At 44.5% G+C, this 12361-nt stretch overlaps 1 protein-coding gene across 1 annotated transcript in view; it reads right to left on the minus strand.

The window, feature by feature from the left end:
- The window catches only part of tspan9a (tetraspanin 9a), a 344343-nt gene that overhangs the window by 303739 nt on the left and 28243 nt on the right, over window positions 1–12361 (minus strand). Inside the window, exon 2 of the mRNA XM_041890597.2 lies at window positions 2255–2319. The gene's annotated coding sequence lies outside the window, so the exon portion shown is untranslated. The remainder of the gene's footprint in view (window positions 1–2254; window positions 2320–12361) is intronic.

The raw sequence follows: 12361 nt of genomic DNA on the forward strand, positions 1-12361 counted from the left end.
TACATGTCCAGGCCCGTCTGAAGATTGCTAGAGTGCATTTGGATGATCCAGAAGAGGATTGGGAGAATGTCATATGGTCAGATGAAACCAAAATATAACTTTTTGGTAAAAACTCAACTCGTCGTGTTTGGAGGACAAAGAATGCTGAGTTGCATCCAAAGAACACCATACCTACTGTGAAGCATGAGGGTGGAAACATCATGCTTTGGGGCTGTTTTTCTGTAAAGGGACCAGGACGACTGATCCGTGTAAAGGAAAGAATGAATGGGCCCATGTATCGTGAGATTTTGAGTGAAAACCTCCTTCCATCAGCAAGGGCATTGAAGATGAAACGTGGCTGGGTCTTTCAGCATGACAATGATCCCAAACACACCGCCCGGGCAACGAAGGAGTGGCTTCGTAAGAAGCATTTCAAGGTCCTGGAGTGGCCTAGCCAGTCTCCAGATCTCAACCCCATAGAAAATCTTTGGAGGGAGTTGAAAGTCTGTGTTGCCCAGCGACAGGCCCAAAACATCACTGCTCTAGAGGAGATCTGCATGGAGGAATGGGCCAAAATACCAGCAACAGTGTGTGAAAACCTTGTGAAGACTTACAGAAAACGTTTGACCTGTCTCATTGCCAACAAAGGGTATATAACAAAGTATTGAGAAACTTTTGTTATTGACCAAATACTTATTTTCCACCATAATTTGCAAATAAATGCATAAAAAATCCTACAATGTGATTTTCTGGATTTTTTTTCTTCTCATTTTGTCTGTCATAGTTGACGTGTACCTATGATGGAAATTACAGGCCTCTCTCATCTTTTTAAGTGGGAGAACTTGCACAATTGGTGGCTGACTAAATACTTTTTTCCCCCACTGTATATACATTTTCCTAATGGAATCAGGTATTTTTTAAGTATTTTGTGCTAAAATAAAGAAAAGGTGCTTAATTTGCATAAATAAAATGGGTATATTTGCATATATGACTACATTAACATAAAGGGGTACAACAGGGCTGCAACCACCAAAAACTTGCTCTGTCTAGGCCTACCTGCACTCACCTGTGGTGTCTAGACTGCCTCATTAATTACTGTTGTTGCCACATTCTGTTGAATAATTCAAGTGTGTCAATAGCAGGATACCCTCAAATAAAAATCAACACGCTTGGCTCTCGATTACACCTATCTATACATACTTTAAATTGTTTGCGATATCAAATCAAATTTATATATGAAGCCCTTTTTACATCAGTAGATGTCTGAAAGTGCTATACAGAAACCCAGCCTAAAACCCCAAACAGCAAGCAATGCAGATGTAGAAGCACGGTGGCTAGGAAAAACTCCCTAGAAAGGCAGGAACCTAGGAAGAAACCTAGAGAGGAACCAGGCTCTGAGGGGTGGCCAGTCCTCTTCTGGCTGTGCCAGGTGGAGCTAATAAGAGTATATGGCCATTAAGGCCAGACATAATATCACTATAATCTAAGTGTTCATTTTCGGAAGTTGTTTTCATTTCAGGTCATCTAATATGTAAACATTTCAACTGTATTAAATGATTACTTCACAAAAAATGAACCCATTAAAATAAAGTTATCTTTCTTCTCTTTCTTTTGATGTACAGTACCAGTCTAAAGTTTGGACACACCAGGGTTTTTCTTTATTTTTACTATTTTCTACATTTCATCATAGCGCTTGATGGTTTTTGCGACTGCACTTGAAGAAACTTTCAAAGTTCTTTACATTTTCCGGATTGACTGACCTTCATGTCTTAAAGTAATGATGGACTGTCGTTTCTCTCTGCTTATTTGAGCTATTCTTGCCATAATATGGACTTGGTCTTTTACCAAATAGGTCTATCTTCTGTATACCCCCCTACCTTTTCACAACACAACTGATTGGCTCAAACGCATTAAGAAGGAAATAAATTCCACAAATTAACTTTTAAGAAGGCACACCTGTTAAATGAAATGCATTCCAGGTGACTACCTCATGAAGCTGGTTGAGATAATGCCAAGAGTGTGCAAAGCTGTCACCAAGGCAAAGGGTGGCTATTTGAAGAATCTCAAATATAAAATATATTTGCTTAACACTTTTTTGGTTACTACATGATTCCATATGTGTTATTTCATAGTATTGACCTCTTCACTATTATTCTACAATGTATAAAATAGTAAAAATAAAGAAAATCCCTGGAATGAATAGGTGTGTCCAAACTTTTGACTGGTTATGTATGGGTATGAGCGTAAAGGGATACAAGGTGATGTCATGTCTTACCGGCTTAGATGTGGTGGAGGCAAACAGAACAGAAGCAGTGGGACCCCTGGTTGTAATGGGACGGCCTGTCAAACAAAAGAGAAAAAAACAGGGGCTGAATTACAAGCTGACTCTTTTGATGAAATACAACATGAATGGGGACATTTTACAGTACAAACCACATACAGACACAGCTACTGTAAAGAACAGGCACACGGTGAAGGGTTCTTTTTGGGTAGATGTTTTGTAGAAGCCAGAATGGAGTCTAATGTGAAGGTAGGATGTGTATTTTGTGAATGAGAGAGTTAGCAGCAGAGTGGGGAATGTCATTCAGGGGCCATGAAAGGACTGGGAGACCCCAGTAAACAACAGTAATAAGCCTGAAACACACAACTCAAGGAAAACGTCAACTGCTCCTCTGCCTGTGCATGTGATTGTGTCTGCTGCGCATCTGTTTGTGTGTGTATTCACCTTTAACAAAACACCTCTAAAAAGGCAGATGGCAATTGTTACCATATTATGCAACCACAAACACATGGAAATAAAGCAGTGGAAAGCAGTACAAGATGCAATGCACGTGTGATGGACATAGTATCCCTTTTAGGAGTGAATTTAATAATTGAAGTTGACAGTCAGAACAGACACTACATTTACTGTGCATGTCATAGTACTTAGCACCGCCAACTGCAGTCTACTTTGGGTCTTTGGACATACAGTACCATAGTTGTCCCATGATCAAATGGACCAAATGTCTTATGAGTGTATTTAAACACTCAAGATTCTAGACTTGATAAGTCATCTATTGAGCAGAGATGTTGTGATAGCACGACGAATGACTAGATACTTATGGCTTTTTTGGTAATGAGCATGCCAAATCTGTCGGACCTGAGGTTAGAATGAGTCAGTTGGTGTCTAAGTGGAAAGAGTGCAGGTTGACATTGAGTTGACCGAGAGCCTCCAGTCCAATCCATGAGCTCATGTTGCATTAGGCCCTGCAGTTCAGAGTCTGAGCGGCATCTTTCTCCATTCTGCTGCTCAGCCTCTCTCTCACTCTCTTTCTTGTGGGCTTTTTCTCTAAAAGCTGTTATGTATTCCCATGCCTGCCGCTGGGCCCGGTCCCCCAACCACAGCTCACGCTGCCGGCCCACCAACCACAGCGCACGCTGCACTCATTCAATTACAAAGCAGACTACAGTCAGGGCCTGGGTGCTCTGCTTCCAGCCCCAGTCCTCCAGTCCCACTCAGTTCCCATTGACGAGTGGAGGGCGCAGGAGAGAGGGAGGGAGGGAATAAAGAGAAACGATAACTGAGGACGTGGCATTTTTAATAGAACAATTTTTCTTCTTTTTTTCTATTTAAAACCGAACGTAAAGTCAACATGTCATTAGTTTTCATTTTTGTTGTGGCTCCCAAACCATAAGCTAGTGGAACATAAGTTAAAGATGGCAATGAACTGGCAACTGGTATTTTTCTTTCCTCCTCAAATGTAATCTCCTCCTGATCCAAGTGTTTCCTTCATTCTGGGAAACCAGACTTCACACGCCAATGCTTTTGTTTTCCTGTTCTCCTGTGAAACCTTAAAGGGATAGTTCACTTTTTGGAAGTTTTAGCTTATTTTCGACCTCCCCAGAGTTGTTTCTTCCAAACCGTTTTTAATTGGGTTAGCTGGTTCTTTAGCAATGTCCAGAATCTCCTGGCTAGTATTTTCATCATCCTGGGGAAAATGGTACAAAAGCTTAACTTTAAAAAAGTGAACTGTCCCTTTAAGGCGCCCATGTACAAGCACGGGGATAGAGACAGAATCTCACTTCTTTGAGAGATAATACCATCTTTGATGTCAGATCTCGAGGATTATCAAAGGATAAGAGATCTTACACGACACTCAAAGAATATCAAGTGTGCCGACAAAGAAAAGGAAAAAATCACCTCAAGGCATTTTCTTTCATTTTCTGACCTTTGTACCCTTTCATAAAGTATTCAACAGATGACAAAGCTTAAACACTGCACACTTGGATGTATTAATAACGACTCTGAAAGCGTTTTACATTACATCTGATTTAATTTAGCAGACTGAGCTAGTCTTTGCCAAAACGTGTTATAATTACTCCATCTGCAATCCATTCACAAAGCCTACACACTAAGGATGAACACCAGTGGTGGCATATTAAAAGGAAACAAATGTTCTTCATATTTAACATTAAACATTCAGGTGTTTAATATTAAACAATCAGGAAGGGAGACTGATTAAGTAACAATGATTAAATACAGTAAATCCAAAGAGAGCCAGAATGGCTGCTGCGTCTAGTAAGTGTGCCCCCTGCGAGCTAGCCTTAGCGATGGGGATATTTTAAAAGTGTTTGTCAGCAAGTAAGGGCCCTTCCTGTGGTGTTTGGTGCAGTGTGGTCCAGCGAGGGGGATGCCTCACGTTGTTAACGCTGTAATTATATTCAGAGAATGCTGGAGCCGGGTCAGTCATGCAGTGTGCCGGCCATTCACCCCTCTGAGGAGCAGCCTTCATGGGCTCCACAGAAACAGAATTTAAAAAGATAAACGTTATATACAGTCATGGTCAAAAGTTTGCTGCTTCAGTGTTATGAGATATTTTTGTCAGATGTTACTATGGTATACTGAAGTATAATTACAAGCATTCCATAAGTGTCAAAGGCTTTTATTGACAATTACATTAAGTTTATGCAAAGAGTCAATATTTGCAGTGTTGACCCTTTTTTTTCAAGACCTCTGCAATCCGCCCTGGCATGCTGTCAATTAACTTCTGGGCCACATCCTGACTGATGGCAACCCATTCTTGCATAATCAATGCTTGGAGTTTGTCAGAATTTGTGGGTTTTTGTTTGTCCACCCGCCTCTTGAGGATCGACCACAAGTTCTCAATGGGATTAAGGTTTGGGGAGAATCCTGGCCATGGACCCAAAATGTTTTGTTCCCCGAGCCACTTAGTTATCACTTTTGCCTTATGGCAAGGTGCTCCATCATGCTGGAAAAGGCATTGGTCGTCACCAAACTGTTCTTGGATGGTTGGGAGTAGTTGCTCTCGGAGGATGTGTTGGTACCATTCTTTATTCATGGCTGTGTTCTTAGGCAAATTGTGAGTGAGCCCACACCCTTGGCTGTGAAGCAACCCCACACATGAGTGGTCTCAGGATGCTTTACTGTTGGCATGACACAGGACTGATGGTAGCGCTCACCTTCTCTTCTCCGTACAAGGTGTTTTCCGGATGCCCCAAGCGATCGGAAAGGGGATTCATCAGAGAAAATGACTTCACCCCAGTCCTCAGCAGTCCAATCCCTGTACCTTTTGCAGAATATCAGTCTGTCCCTGATGTTTTTCCTGGAGAGAAGTGGCTTCTTTGCTGCCCTTCTTGACACCAGGCCAACCTCCAAAAGTCTTCGCCTCACTGTGCATGCAGATGCACTCACACCTGCCTGCTGCCATTCCTGAGCAAGCGCTGCGCTGGTGGTGCCCCGATCCCGCAGCTGAATCAACTTTAGGAGACAGTCCTGGCACTTGCTGGATTTTCTTGGGCGCCCTGACGCCTTCTTCACAACAATTGAACCTCTCTCCTTGAAGTTCTTGATGATCCGATAAATGGTTGATTTGCCTGTGAAGCCATTTTTGTGCAAAGCAATGATGACTGCACGTGTTTCCTTGCAGGTAACCATGATTAACAGAGGAGGAACAATGATTTCAAGCACCACCCTCCTTTTAAAGCTTCCAGTCTGTTATTCTAACTCAATCAGCATGACAGAGTGATCTCCAGCCTTGTCCTCGTCAACATTCACCTGTGTTAACGAGAGAATCACTGACACAATGGCAGCTGGTCCTTTTGTGGCAGGGCTGAAATGCAGTGGAAAAGTTTTTTTGGAATTAAGTTCATTTTCATGGCAAAGAGGGACTTTGCAATTAATTGCAATTCATCTGATCACTCTTCATGACATTCTGGAGTAAATGCAAATTGCCATCATCAAAACTGAGGCAGCAGACTTTGTGAAAATTAGTATTTGTGTCATTCTCAAAACTTTTGACCACGACTGTACACTGAACAAAAATATAAACGCAACATGCAACAATTTCTAAGATTTGACTGAGTTACAGTTCATACACTGCTCAAAAAATTAAGGGAACACTTAAACAACACAATGTAACTCCAAGTCAATCACACTTCTGTGAAATCAAACTGTCCACTTAGGAAGCAACACTGATTGACAATACATTTCACATGCTGTTGTGCAAATGGAATAGACAACAGGTGGAAATTATAGGCAATTAGCAAGACACCCCCAATAAAGAAGTGGTTCTGCAGGTGGTGACCACAGACCACTTCTCAGTTCCTATGCTTCCTGGCTGATGTTTTGGTCACTTTTGAATGCTGGCGGTGCTTTCACTCTAGTGGTAGCATGAGACGGAGTCTACAACCCACACAAGTGGCTCAGGTAGTGCAGCTCATCCAGGATGGCACATCAATGCGAACTGTGGCAAGAAGGTTTGCTGTGTCTGTCAGCGTAGTGTCCAGAGCATGGAGGCACTACCAGGAGACAGGCCAGTACATCAGGAGACGTGGAGGAGGTCGTAGGAGGGCAACAACCCAGCAGCAGGACCGCTACCTCCGCCTTTGTGCAAGGAGGACCAGGAGGAGCACTGCCAGAGCCCTGCAAAATGACCTCCAGCAGGCCACAAATGTGCATGTGTCTGCTCAAACGGTCAGAAACAGACTCCATGAGGGTGGTATGAGGGCCGACGTCCACAGGTGGGGGTTGTGCTTACAGCCCAACACCGTGCAGGACGTTTGACATTTGCCAGAGAACACCAAGATTGGCAAATTCACCACTGGCGCCCTGTGCTCTTCACAGATGAAAGCAGGTTCACACTGAGCACATGTGACAGACGTGACAGAGTCTGGAGACGCCGTGGAGAACGTTCTGCTGCCTGCAACATCCTCCAGCATGACCGGTTTGGCAGTGGGTCAGTCATGGTGTGGGGTGGCATTTCTTTGGGGGGGCCGCACAGCCCTCCATGTGCTCGCCAGAGGTAGCCTGACTGCCATTAGGTACCGAGATGAGATCCTCAGACCCCTTGTGAGACCATATGCTGGTGCGGTTGGCCCTGGGTTCCTCCTAATGCAAGACAATGCTAGACCTCATGTGGCTGGAGTGTGTCAGCAGTTCCTGCAAGAGGAAGGCATTGATGCTATGGACTGGCCCGCCCGTTCCCTAGACCTGAATCCAATTGAGCACATCTGGGACATCATGTCTCGCTCCATCCACCAACGCCACGTTGCACCACAGACTGTCCAGGAGTTGGCGGATGCTTTAGTCCAGGTCTGGGAGGAGATCCCTCAGGAGACCATCCGCCACCTCATCAGGAGCATGGCCAGGCGTTGTAGGGAGTTCATACAGGCACGTGGAGGCCACACACACTACCGAGCCTCATTTTGACTTGTTTTAAGGACATTGCATCAAAGTTGGATCAGCCTGTAGTGTGGTTTTCCACTTTAATTTTGAGGGTGACTCCACATCCAGACCTCCATGGGTTGATACATTTGATTTCCATTGATAATTTTTTGTGTGATTTTGTTGTCAGCACATTCAACTATGTAAAGAAAAAAGTATTTAATAATATTATTTCATTCATTCAGATCTAGGATGTGTTGTTTAAGTGTTCCCTTTATTTTTTGAGCAGTGTATAAGGAAATCAGTCAATTTAAATACATTCATTAGGCTCTAATCTATGGATTTCACATAACTGGGAATACAGATATGCATCTGTTGGTCACAGATAACTTTTTAAAAAGGTAGGGGCATGGATCAGAAAACCAGTCAGTATCTGGTGTAACCACCATTTGCCTCATGCAGCGCGACACATATCCTTCACAAAGTTTATCATGCTGTTGATTGTGGCCTGTGGAATGTTGTCCCACTCCTCTTAAATGGCTGTGTGAAGTTGCTGGACATTGGTGGGAACTGGAACATGCTGTCGAACATGTCAATCCAGAGCATCCCAAACATCCTGAATGGGTGACGTGTGGTGAGTATGCATGCCATGGAAGAACCGGGACATTTTCAACTTCCAGGAATTATGTACAGATCCTTGCGTCATGGGGCCATGCATTATCATACTGAAACATGAGGTGATGGAGACGACGCGACAATGGGCCTCAGGATCTCATCAAGGTATCTCTGTGCATTCAAATTGCCATCGATAAAATGCAAATTGTGTTCGTTGTCCGTAGCTTTTGCCTAACCATACCATAACCCCACCGCCACCATGGGGCACTCTGTTCATAATTTTGACATCAGCATAATGGCGCCGAAGGAGATGGCTGCCGTTTTATGGGTTCCTAACCAATTGTGCTATTTTGTGTGTTTTTTCGCATTATTTGTAACTTATTTTGTACATAATGTTTCTGCCACCGTCTCTTATGACCGCAAAGAGCTTCTGGATATCAGGACAGCGATTACTCACCTCGTACTGGACGAAGTGTTTTCTTTAACGAGTCGGATGCAAAGGATTTTCTTCAGACACCTGACAAGGCCCAAATCCCTGTCATTCACATGAGAGAGAGAAAGAGATATCGGGGACGTAGGTCGGGGTGCCTTGTAAGGATCCGACGGCGAGTGCGTAATCTCCCTCTACCATCAGTCCTATTAGACAACGTACAATCATTGGATAACAAAATAGACAAACTAAGATCACGGATATCCTACCAACGGGACATTAAAAACTGTATTATCTTATGTTTCACCGAGTCGTGGATGAATGACGACATGGATAACATACAGATGGCGGGATATATGCTGCATCGGCAAAATAGAACAGCTGCCTCCGGTAAGACAAGGCGTGGTGGTCTGTGTATACGAAATCTAATATTAAGGAAGTCTCAAGGTTTTGCTCGCCTGAGGTAGAGTATCTCATGATAAGCTGTAGACCACACAATTTACCAAGAGAGTTTTCATCTCTATTTTTCGTAGCTATTTACCACCACAAACCGATGCTGTCACTAAGGCCTGTCAGGGTTGAGTGTAGATGTGGTGTGGAATCATGCGCAGGACACACAGAGGCTTCGTACAGACGTCTTTAGTGAAGACAAAAGAACAAGCCAAACACGGCAACAGGCAACCAGGCAGGCAAGCGAACTTTACGCAACACGGTAAAGTGCAAAACAAAGGCGCACAAAGTGCGGAACTCTCTCTAAAACAAAATACAGAGAGAACATAAACGAACTAGCACACAACGTGACAACGAACAATTACACACAACACATGACAAAACTCAAGAGAACTATATAGGACGCATAATGAACACTAACAAGGAACAGGTGTAACAAAACAGACAAAACCAATCAAACATCGAAACATAGAACGGTGGCAGCTAGTACTCCGGAGACGACGACCGCCGAAGCCTGCCCGAACAAGGAGAAGGAGCAGCCTCGGCCGAAACCGTGACAAGGCCGCACTCAATGAGCTGTATAAGGCCATAAGCAAACAGGAAAACGCTCATCCAGAGGCGGCGCTCATAGTGGCCTGGGACTTTAATGCAGGGAAACTTAAATCCGTTTTACCTCATATCTTCCAGCATTTTAAATGTGCAACCAGAGGGAAAAAAAACTCTAGACCACCTTTACTTCACACACAAAGACGCGTACAAAGCTCTCCCTTGCCCTCCATTTGGCAAATCTGACCATAACTCTATCCTCCTGATTCATGCTTACAAGCAAAAACTAAAGCAGGAAGCACCAGTGACTCAGTCAATAAAGAAGTGGTCAGATGACGCAGATGCTAAGCTAAGGGACTGTTTTGCTAGCACAGGCTTGAATATGTTCCGGGATTCTTCCGATGGCATTGAGGAGTACACCACATCAGTCACTGGCTTCATCAATAAGTGCATCGATGACGTCATCCCCACAGTGACCGTACGTACATACCCCAACCAGAAGCCATGGATTACAGGCAACATCCGCACTGAGCTAAAGAGTAGAGCTGCCGCTTTCAAGGAGCGGGACTCTAAACCAGACGCTTATAAGAAATCCTGCTATGCCCTCCGATTAACCATCAAACAGGCAAAGAGTCAATACAGGACTAAGATTGAATCGTACTACACCAGCTCCAACGCTCGTCGGATGTAGCAAGGCTTGCAAATTATTACAGACTACAAAGGGAAGCACAGCCACAAGCTGCCCAGTGACACAAGCCTACCAGACGAGCTAAATTACTTCTATGCTCACTTCGAGGCAAGCAACACTGAAGCATGCATGAGAGCATCAGCTGTTCTGGACGACAGTGTGATCACGCTCTCCGTCGCCGATGTGACTAAGACCTTTAAACAGGTCAACATTCACAGACAGATTACCAGGACGTGTACTCCGATCATGTGCTGACCAACTGGCAAGTTTCTTCACTGACATTTTCAACCTGTCCTTGACTGAGTCTGTAATACCGAGGCGAAAGAAACGCACACCTATTTAGGCGAGGTGCTGGCTAACGGAGTAAAACACTTGAAAAATAAGGGTATACCCTGATGAAGACAGCTTGTCTGTCGAAAACACCTCCCTCTGCAACTGGATCCTGGACTTCCTGACGGGCCGCCCCCAAGTGGTAAGGGTAGGTAACAACACATCTGCTACGCTGATCCTCAACACGGGGGCCCCTCAGGGGTGCGTGCTCAGTCCCCTCCTGTACCGCCGGTTCACCCATGACTGCATGGCCAGGCACGACTCCAACACCATCATTAAGTCTGCCGACGACACAACAGTGGTTGGCCTGATCACCGACAACAATGAGACAGCCTATAGGGAGGAGGTCAGAGACCTGGCCATGTGGTGCCAGGAAAACAACCTCTCCCTCAACATGATCAAGACAAAGGAGATGACTTACAGTTAGTGAGTGCATACATTATTTTTTTATACTGGCCCCCCGTGGGAATCAAACCCATAACCCTGGCGTTGCAAACGCCATGCTCTACCAACTGAGCTACATACCTGCAGGCCATTCCCTCCCCCACCCTGGACAACTGTGCGCCGCCCCATGGGTCTCCCGGTCGCGGCCGGCTACGACAGAGCCTGGATTCGAACCAGGATTTCACTGTAAGGTCTACACTTGTTGTATTCGGCGCATGTGACAAACAACATTTGATTTGATCAGCTAACCGCTTGCCCCACACGACGCCATACACACTGTCTGCCATCTGCCCGGTACAGTTGAAACCGGGATTCATGAGTGAAGAGCACACTTCTACAGCGTGCCAGTGGCCATCGAAGGTGAGCATTTGCCCACTGAAGTCAGTTACGATGCCGAACTGCAGTCAGGTCAAGACCCTGGTGAGGACAACGAGCACGCAGATGAGCTTTACATTTACATTTACATTTTCGTCATTTAGCAGACGCTCTTATGTTTCTGACTGTTTGTGTAGAAATTCTTCGGTTGTGCAAACCCACAGCTTCCTCAGCTGTCTGGGTGGCTGGTCTCAGACGATCCCGCAGGTGAAGAAGCCGGATGTGGAGGTCCTGGATTGGCGTGGTTACACGTGGTCTGCGGTTGTGAGGCCGGTTGGACTTACTGCCAAATTCTCTAAAACGACGTTGGAAGCGCCTTATGGTAGAGAAATGAACATTACATTCTCTGGCAACAGCTCTGGTGGACAATCCTGCAATCAGCATGCCAATTGCATGCTCCCTCTGTGGCATTGTGTTGTGTCACAAACTTTTAGAGTGGCCTTTTATTGTCCCCAGCACAAGGGGCACCTTTGTAATGATCATGCTGTTTAATCAGCTTCTTGATATGCCACACCTTTCAGGTGGATGGATTATTTTGGCAAAGAAGAAAATGCTCACTAACAGGGATCTAAACAAATTTGTGCACTAAATTTGAGACAAATAACCTTTTTGTGTGTATGAAACATTTCTGAAATACAGTGATGCAGAAAGCAGAGCCAGTTTTGATACTTAAAATAGTGATATACTTTGCAGTGTATTGACTGGAGTCATTTTCATTTTGAGTGTGACCCTGCATGGATATTCTATATCAAATCAGAGGAACAGGTTACTTCGCATGATGGGGAAAAGAAATTGCAGCCATCATTCAATGTTTTATACACTAGAAAAGTAACATAAAAGT

Source organism: Coregonus clupeaformis, chromosome 11, assembly GCF_020615455.1.
Source record: "Coregonus clupeaformis isolate EN_2021a chromosome 11, ASM2061545v1, whole genome shotgun sequence".
Classification (NCBI taxonomy): Eukaryota; Metazoa; Chordata; class Actinopteri; order Salmoniformes; family Salmonidae; genus Coregonus; species Coregonus clupeaformis.